Here is an 8,824-nt window from a genome sequence, read left to right on the forward strand (position 1 = left end):
GGAAGGATCAATGGGAAATCAGGACCCTGAGACTGACAGTCCCCAGGGACAATGGGGAGAGGCCAAAGCTCCAAGTTAGCTGCACTGACAGGCCGGGCAGTGTAATGAGGGAGTCACCAGGCCAGGGGGTCCCATCCTCCATGTGAGCTGGAACTGCCTGGGTGAGAGTGGGGCAGAGCTAAGGAGAGAGCAGGAGACCGAGAAGAGCTGGGAAGCAGAGCTGTGCAGATCTAGTGCCAGAAACTGCTGCATGTAGGAATTTGCAACCTGTAGCAGTTACTGATACCTGAGGTTGTTCTTATTTGCTGACTTGTCCTAATTGACTAAAACTTGACAGTGGTTTCTCTAGCAAAGTCCAGTTCCTCGCCCCTTGGTCCAGACATCGCCCTTCATATCAGGCTAGGGTGACCAGATGTCAAAGATGAAATATCGGGATGCGGGGGGCGGAGCAAAAAAATAAGCCAGAGGCCCCCCACCACCACCACCAAGCGGCAGTGGCACAGCCCCATCTCCAAACAACTCTCGGCTCTGACCCCTGATGCACCCCCAGCTCTCCCATCCCCTCGCTCCTGGGCCCAGCCTGGGCTCCGAGCTCTGCAGCCGAGCCATGATCCGGGCCCCTCCTGCAGCTCCCGGGCAAGGGGTGAACCAGGCAGCTCCCGGCAGGAGCGTGTCCGCCCCACGTGTGTCTCCGCCCCCCGCCCACCTGGGCCCTGCCTGCTCCGCACTGCCCCCAGCCCCACTGCGCTGCCCCGCAGGCTTCAGGGCTGGAGCAGCTTCCACGCTGTGCTCCCAGACATGGCCATGGCCCATGTGCATACTTGGGAGGGAGGAAGAATGTTGTGTGCTTGGGGAATTGGCAGGGCCAGGGCGAGGATTTGGGGAGGAATCCAATGGGGGAATGAGGGGGTAGAGTTGGGAGGGCGGGCAAGTATGCCTCCAGACTATGCCTGTGTGCCGGAGAAGAGGACAAAGTTTTTTGTTTGCCCAGGGTCCTGACCAAACATCGGTTGGGAAGCGGGACAAACAAGAAAATATCAGGACAGTCCTGATAAAATTGGGACGTCTGGTCACCCTACATCAGGCTTCAAGTTGAAAATCATTTCCCATTCCCACTCTGTGGGAGGGGAGACTTTTAAACGCGCTCTCTGTGCGACTGCGCATGGCTAGGCAAAGAGAACAAACACCAAATCCCCCCCGTGCTTTGGGAGCCAGGTTTGTGGTGGGAATTCTGTAGTTCAGATGACTTCACACCTGGTCATTGTGATTCTTTACCAGTTTCTCTGGCATTGGGGAAATTTTTCACTCACAGCTGCGATGGCCAAGTGTTTAAGGCATTGGAGTCAGAATCCAATAGGGTTCCCCTGCGCAGTTTCAGATCCTGCTCACAGGACTCTTTGCTGCTTTTACAGAACCAGCACATCTGCCCCCCCCCCCCGCCCGGCCCTGAAGGAAAACGCTGACTATGACAGTGACAATACAACTGACCAGCCTTGTGGGGGAGGCTGAGGGAGATCCGCACCCATCAGGTCTCTTCTCTCCCCCACGGTGAGCCAGACACTGCTCTCTCCTGGCTCTCACTCTAGCAGCTGGATGCCAAGGAGCCATTTCCCCACAGGAAGTGCATTGAGTGCCCCTGTGGTGCTGGGGGGGCTGGTGCTGCTGCTGCCTGTGGGGCTGGCAGGGGGTTGATGTCTGCACAGACTCTCAGCTGCCAGGCCGGAGGGGACACTTACCAGACTGGCTCAGTGAAGATGGGGGGTTGACAGAGCAATACAGACGCTCTCCAGAGCACGGAGCAGCACCCGCCCATGCAGCCAGGCAATGAGCATTTCCCACAGCCTGGAGCCGAGGGGGAGGTGTCAGCTGCTGTTCCAGCTCCTGGGGGACAGGCCCTGTCAGCCAACAGCCACTTCTTACTCACCACAGCTAACGGTGCCGGGTTCCTCCAGTGGGGGTGTGGAGCAGCCGTTTGTTTTCCTGTCCTTTCTGTGTGCAACTGCTGACAAAACATCCCAGACAGAGAAGCAACAGGTCAAAATCTGATCATGCAGCTGCCAAAGTAGCTCAGTTGGGAGAGTTTTAGACTGAAGATCTAAAGGTCCCTGGTTCAATCCCAGGCTTTGACAGGCCCTTTCGTTCTCCTTTGTGCAGGGATGGCTTGTGTTCTGGGAGCACAGCAGTGCTTGTACCCAGGATAAGTTACTGAGCTTGGGCTCTGCAGTAGGAAAACATAGAATGGGCTTCTGCCCCTAATTGGCCCACCTGACCTTTAATGATGAGAGCTGTCTTTCCCAACATGGTAGGAAGAAAGTGAGGCAGGGCAGCCCTCAGGAATGGTGCCAGAGGGCTGCTGGGCAGGGATTGGGGATGAAAACTCCTCTGAGCATGGGAGCAGCTTGTGGTGATAAGAAAAGGGGTGGGAGCAAGAGGTCCTGTCCTAGCAGAGGGCGTATACCCTGAGAGGGTGTTTTGTGGGTGCAAGTAGGTTTGGGGGTTTCTTGCAATGACAAGGGGTGTCTGCAGCTAGAACCCTCCTAACCCCACTAGTTTTCTTTGTATTGTGGGGTGGGGTGGTGGATTCTGTGATGTCACAGTCCCTGGGGGAGGAGTTTGAATCATAACTCCAAAGTGGGAGAACAACTCCCCCCACTCCTGCTCAGTCTCCACTAGGGGGCTGGGCTGGGCTCTCTAGGGAGGGAAGCACAGGGAAAAACAGTCTCCCCTATGGAACCCAGGAGTGTTGGATCCCAGTCCACCTGCTCTAGACCCCCTCCACTTCCAGAGCCAAGGATAGAACCCAGGGGTCCTGGTGTCCAGCCCCCTCCCTGCTCTGACCACTAAACCCCACTGCCCTCCCAGGGTGATGCAGGGATCACTGGATCTGTGTCCCAGCTCTGCTAAGGGCCTTGACTGATTTTCCCAAAGTGCTTCCTTCTGAATCTAGCCGACGAAGTGGGAATTCACGCACGAAAGCTCATGCTCCAATACGTCTGTTGGTCTATAAGGTTCCACAGGACTCTTTGCTGCTTTTACAGATCCAGCACATCTGCCCTCCCCTGCCCGGTCATTGCCCACCCCCGTGTGGGGGCACCAGCACTGTGCCAAGTAGTGATGGACAATTGTCCAAGCTGGCCCAGGGGAGACGTGTGTGTCCCTGCTGCCCTCTGCTGAGCCCTGCTCTGTGTGTGTGTGCGTCTGTGACACTGTATCAGTGTGTTGCTGGGCTAACACACACACACACACACACAAAGGGACTCACACAATCCCAAGAACACTCACACACAACACACCCAGAGGGACATGTTAGTCCAGCCCCCAAAGAGAGAAACATTCACATCCCCAGCCACACTCACAATAACCCACACACACACACACACCCCATAACATTCACAGTTGTGCTCAGAGACACAACTGCACGCAGTTCACTCCCACTGCTCCAAATACAAGGACCTCCTGCCCCACACAGCATGTGCCAAGGCCTGTTGAACTCACTGCCACTGGACAGCTACCAACGAGAATGACCCCCTTGTGCTGGATCATCTGCTTGGCCCCCCACTCCCTCTTGGGGCACGCTGTGCAGCATGGCTGGGGATTGTGCAATAGCAGGCTGGGGCCGGGTCACTCCACTTCCTGCAGGAAGTAGCCAGCCCCCTGTCCCCCACAGAGGCCTGGGACCAGCCCCCCTCTGCTTCCCCACACACAGGCCTGGGGCCTCAGCCTGCTCTGCTCCCCTGGCTCCCAAGTTTGGGGGGAGGGGGGAACTGCCCCACAGCACTCGCCGGCAGCATGGCTGGGAGCCAGAGGAGTGGACCATGCAGTGAGTGCAGGGGCGGGGGGGCAGGGCTGCGGCGGAGCAGGGACGGGGGCCATGGCAAAGAGCCAGGCAGCCCCCCCTGCAGCAGCTCCCCACCCCAGCTCATCTCCGCTCTGCCTTCTCCCCTGAGCACGCTGGTGCCGCTCCACTTCTCCCGCCTCCCAGACTTGCGGTGCTAATCAGCTGTTTAGTGCAGCAAGCCTGGGAGGGGAGGAGAATTAGAGCGGGGGCAGCGTGCTCAGGGGAGAAGACGGAGCAGAGGTGAGCTGGGACAGGGAGCAGTTCCCCTGCGTGCCCCCACCCCCATTACTTGCTGCGGGCAGCCCTCTCCCTGCACCCCCCAGCCCCCTGCCCCAGCTCACCTCCACTCCTACGCTGCCTCTTCCCCCAAGACCCCTCCTCCTGCTCACTGCTCTCGGCCCCCTCCTCACCCTCACTCACCCTTACGGTCATTACAAAGTGGCAAGGCATAGACCTCCCATTTTTAAAAGTCCTGGGGTGTTGTTCGCCCCTGTTCAGGCACCCCTGGGGCCCTGCACTTCACACAGCTCTCCCTGATTTCAGCTGTTAGTGAGGGAGCCTCACTGCTAGCGCAGACTGGGCAGTTTGTTGGATGAGAGACACTGTCCCAAAGCAGGACTAATGCTCAGACCTGGTGATCAGTGATTTCAGATCTGTTGGTCTGCAGCAAGACTCTACAGTGAGTCTCAGTCAGCTCTGTTATTACACAGGGACGAACAAAAGGGTCAAATGGTGCCTGGAAGCCTTAAGAAGAATCCACCCCACCGAGTACAATGCTTGTTGATACCAGCTCCTAACCCCACTGAGAATGTTTTGGGGTGACTCCTCGCCTTTATCAACCTAGGGGACTGAGAGACTAGCAATTGACAGGTGCTCCAGTAGCACAATTGGTTAGTGCACAGTGCTTTTAGGGCAGTGCTGAGAGGAGCTATGCTGAGGTTGTGAGTTCAAGCCTCACCTAGAGCACTGGTTTTCCTTAGCCAAATGGTTTCACCCCCTCCTTTGGCCCTATAGAGTGTAGAATTCCAGCCCTGGGGACATTGAAGCAGGGTAGGAATCAAAAATGCCCCTTCACTTATTAGCTCCTCTCCAGAGTGCAGGTCAGAATCTACAATCCTTTCTCCCCCACCAGCCCCTGTGCCAGGATCCCTCAAGCAGAGCCTGGAGTCCTGCCCATCCTTGACCCCTGAGCCTGGAGGGAGAGGAGCAAGGAGCCATTGTTAGAGGGCTTTCCCTTCCCCTGCCCACTTCCCTGGCTCTTGTCACACAGACAGCAAGCAGCAAAAGACCAGAAGTCCGAAGCGCAGACAAAGGGATGTTTACTGGGGTTAGTTTCCAAGCAAGCAGATTCCAAAGCCCTTCACACCAGTCAGGCTGATCTCTATACACGGACAGAGTCTGTTCCCCAGTGTTCCCTTCCCAGCTCTGACACCACAGAGCGTTTACCCCACATCCCTACAGACAATTCTTTCCTGGGTGCTGGCTGGTGAGTCTTGCCCACATGCTCAGGGTTTAGCTGATCACCATATTTGGGGTCAGGAAGGAATTTTCCTCCAGGGCAGATTGGCAGAGACCCTGGGGGGTTTTCACCTTTCTCTGCAGCGTAGGGCACGGGTCACTTGCTGGAGGATTCTCTGCACCTTGAAGTCTTTAAACAACGAGTTGAGGACTTCAATAGCTCAGACATAGGTCAGGGGTTTGTTACAGGAGTGGGTGGGTGAGAGTCTGTGGCCTGCGTTGTGCAGGAGGTCGGACTAGACGATCATAATGGTCCCTTCTGACCTTAAAGTCTATGAGTCTATGAGCTCTGACACTGCAGAGTGTTTACCCCACATCCCCCTTCCCAGCTCCGACACTGCAGAGCCTTGCCTGTGTCCCTGTTCCCCGTTCCCTATTCCCACCCCCTGTTAGCAAGCATGATTCCAATTTCCCCGCCCACTGCCTGTTTGACCCCAGTTTATACAGTAATATTCTCAGCCAGACCTTAACCAATCATTTTACTGGACTGTAATTAACCAATTCTAACCTATTGTAACAGAATTCTCTAACCAATTACATCCCACTCCCCTAATTAACTTACACCCAGCAAAATTAATTCTGCAGCAGACAGAAACAGTTAGAGGACCAGACAGATTGACAACAGAAAAGTGGGGGCCATAAAGATTAACCCTACAGAAATGACGGTTTCACAACCACAACCATTGAGAAGGGATTTCTTGCCAGACCGGATGCTCCCTTAAGATCTGTTTCTTTATCTGGTGGTGATGGGCACTATTGGGACAGGATTGTCTTCCTAACAGCCCAACCCCACCTTAGTTCAGTGTGACGGGTTTGGGAGGTGAGGATGTGACCCTTCACTTCCCAGCGTATGGCTGCCCCTGCTGCTTAGCCAAAGGCCTTAGCCTACTGTCCAGGTTGTTTCCCCATTCTGAACTTTAGGGTACAGATGTGGGGGACCTGCATGGACCCTTCTAAGCTTAATTACTAGCTTAGATCTGGTAACACTGCCACCATCCAGAAGTTAGTGTCTGGATCACTCCCTGTCCCCCCAAAACATTCCCCTCCCTGGGCAGCCTTGAGAGGCTTCACCAATTCCCTGGTGAACACAGATCCAAACCCCTTGGATCTTAAAACAAGGAGAAATTAACCATCTCCCCTCCTTTCCCCCCACCAGTCCCTGGTGAGTCCAGACCCCTTGGATCTTAAAACAAGGAAAATTCAATCCGGTTCTTAAAAGAAAAAACTTTTAATTAAAGAAAGAAAGATAAAAATCATCTCTGTAAAATCAGGATGGAAAATACTTTACAGGGTACTCAGATTTATATAGCCCAGAGGAAACCCCTCTAGCCTTAGGTTCAAAGTTACAGCAAGCAGAGGTAAAATCCTCTCAGCAAACAAGGATCATTTACAAGTTGAGAAAACAAAAATAAGACTAACACGCCTTGCCTGGCTAATTACTTACAAGTTTGAAACATGAGAGACTGATTCAGAAAGATTTGGAGAGCCTGGATGGACGTCTGGTCCCTCTTAGTCCCAAGAGCGAACAACCCCCAAAACAAAGAGCACGAAGACTTCCCTCCACCAAGATTTGATAGTATCTGACCTATTGGTCCTCTGGTCAGGTGTCAGCCAGGTTTATGGAGCTTCTTAACCCTTTACAGGTAAAAGAGACATTAACCCTTAACTATCTGTTTATGACACCTACGAACAAGGGCTCAGACTCTCCTAGGGAGAGAAGGCCCAGACACAGGCAGACTGGGATTTTGGTTCTTTGTTTTATACCCCTGTCCCTAGCTAAGTGATAAAAATACATCTAAGTTCTTAAAGTCTAGGCCTGTACAAGCAGCCTGAATATCTCTATTCTAACAGCCATCGGTCCCTGTGGAAAAATTATCTATTCAGGATTGTCCCTAGACATTTTGGTGCCCTACACAGCACCCTGTCCCCCAGTCCGAGCTGGCAGAGCGGAGCAGGCTGGGGCCAGGTCACTCCACTTCCCACCACCCTGTAGTTGCAGGGCAGGCCAGACCCCACACTCACGGGGCGGTGGGAAGTGGAGTGATCCAGCCCCAGCTTGCTGCACTCTGCTCCCAGCCTTGGAACTTGGGCGGTGGGGGAAAACACCCCCCAGTACTCACCAGCGCCGCAACTGGGAGCTGGTGGAGCAGAGCAGGCTGGGGCCAGGTCGTTCCACTTCCCGCCACCCGGTGAGTGCAGGGTGCCCCTGATCCCTCCTGCAGTCCACTGGGACGTAGCTCAGGGGAAGGGGTGGAGTGGGGGGGGAAATGGAGTGGAGCAGGGGTGGGAAGAGGCGGCATGGGGGCAGAGCAGGGGTTAGGGCTTTGTGGAAGAGGCAGAGCAGGGGCAGCTTTCCTGGCCGGCTCAGACAGCCGGGGGATCGGGCTGGCCGCTGGAGCAGTACGCAGCTGCGTAGGGCACCAGGAAAAATGGGGCAACTTGGTGTCTCCACATCCCTTCACCAGGCAGTGTCCCTGTAGTGTGTGCTGTCTTCATAGGTCCTTTCTCAGTCTTTCTCACCCTCTTGTCTTGAGTCTCCTGTGTCCCTGCTTTCAATCACAGACTAAGTCTGGCTGTTCAGGAGAGGGGAGGACCATGCCTATGCATGGCCAGCAGACAGCGACAAAGACTCCTAGCCAGCCTGCTCCCTGCCATGCCAAACACCCACTGAAGGCGACCCGCAGACCAGCATGCGGGGCGGCTGCTGATGCTCTGTGGCCAACATCAGAAGAAGGTAGGAAAGCAGGGCCAGCCCCCTGGTGTGGCCTCTGTCTGTTGCCACTCACAGTGCTCACTTCTGCAATAGGGCAGGAGATTTTACCCCAAGAGGCTTTTCCCCAGCTGGCGAGAAGCAGAGAAACACCCAGGCTCCCAAGGCACTATGTAGCAACCCCCTCAAGTACAGGGACAGGCGCACATTTGGAAGAGGGAAACTGCTCTACACGCCAGCCCAGGCAGCTGCCCAGTTTCTTTGGCAAGTCAGGAACAGCAAAGGCTAGACTGGAAGCACCTGGGGCTCATGCCCCAGCCTTTGTGACACCCAACCCCCTATTCCTTCCTAGGGCTCTAGCTGAAGCCAGAGCATTGGTCTGAGTGGCCAAGAAGAGGTTCCAGCTCTAAAGGAAGCAAGACTTTCAGCACAATGGTAAAACTGCAGAAGCACAACCACGAAGGGACTCAAAGTCTCAATCACCTAATGCAAAGTCAGATGCCTTATCCATTAGGCCACATGGTCACACAAGAAAAACCTCTCCAAGTACTTCTTTAGAGAAGATGGACACGGTGTTTCTCAGACTCAAGTCATCTACTGACGGGGGCTGAAACTCTCTGGGCACAAGAAGTTGAGTTCCCAGAGAGATGTGAGACTTAATTCTATGAATCAGGTACAGGACTTTGGCAGGGAGGCTCAGGCATGGGGGATTGAGGTGCAGTGGATGGACCGGCTGTCTAGGTGCAGAGATTTAGTCA

At 54.7% G+C, this 8,824-nt stretch overlaps 1 non-coding gene across 1 annotated transcript; it reads left to right on the top strand.

The window, feature by feature from the left end:
* The first annotated feature begins 2,056 nt into the window (after positions 1-2,056).
* Positions 2,057-2,129, top strand: TRNAF-GAA. Its single transcript has one exon. It is a non-coding gene; the product is annotated as a tRNA-Phe (tRNA).
* The last annotated feature ends 6,695 nt before the right edge of the window (positions 2,130-8,824 follow it).

The sequence above is a fragment of the Gopherus evgoodei genome, unplaced genomic scaffold, assembly GCF_007399415.2.
Source record: "Gopherus evgoodei ecotype Sinaloan lineage unplaced genomic scaffold, rGopEvg1_v1.p scaffold_46_arrow_ctg1, whole genome shotgun sequence".
In the NCBI taxonomy this organism is placed as follows: domain Eukaryota; kingdom Metazoa; phylum Chordata; order Testudines; family Testudinidae; genus Gopherus; species Gopherus evgoodei.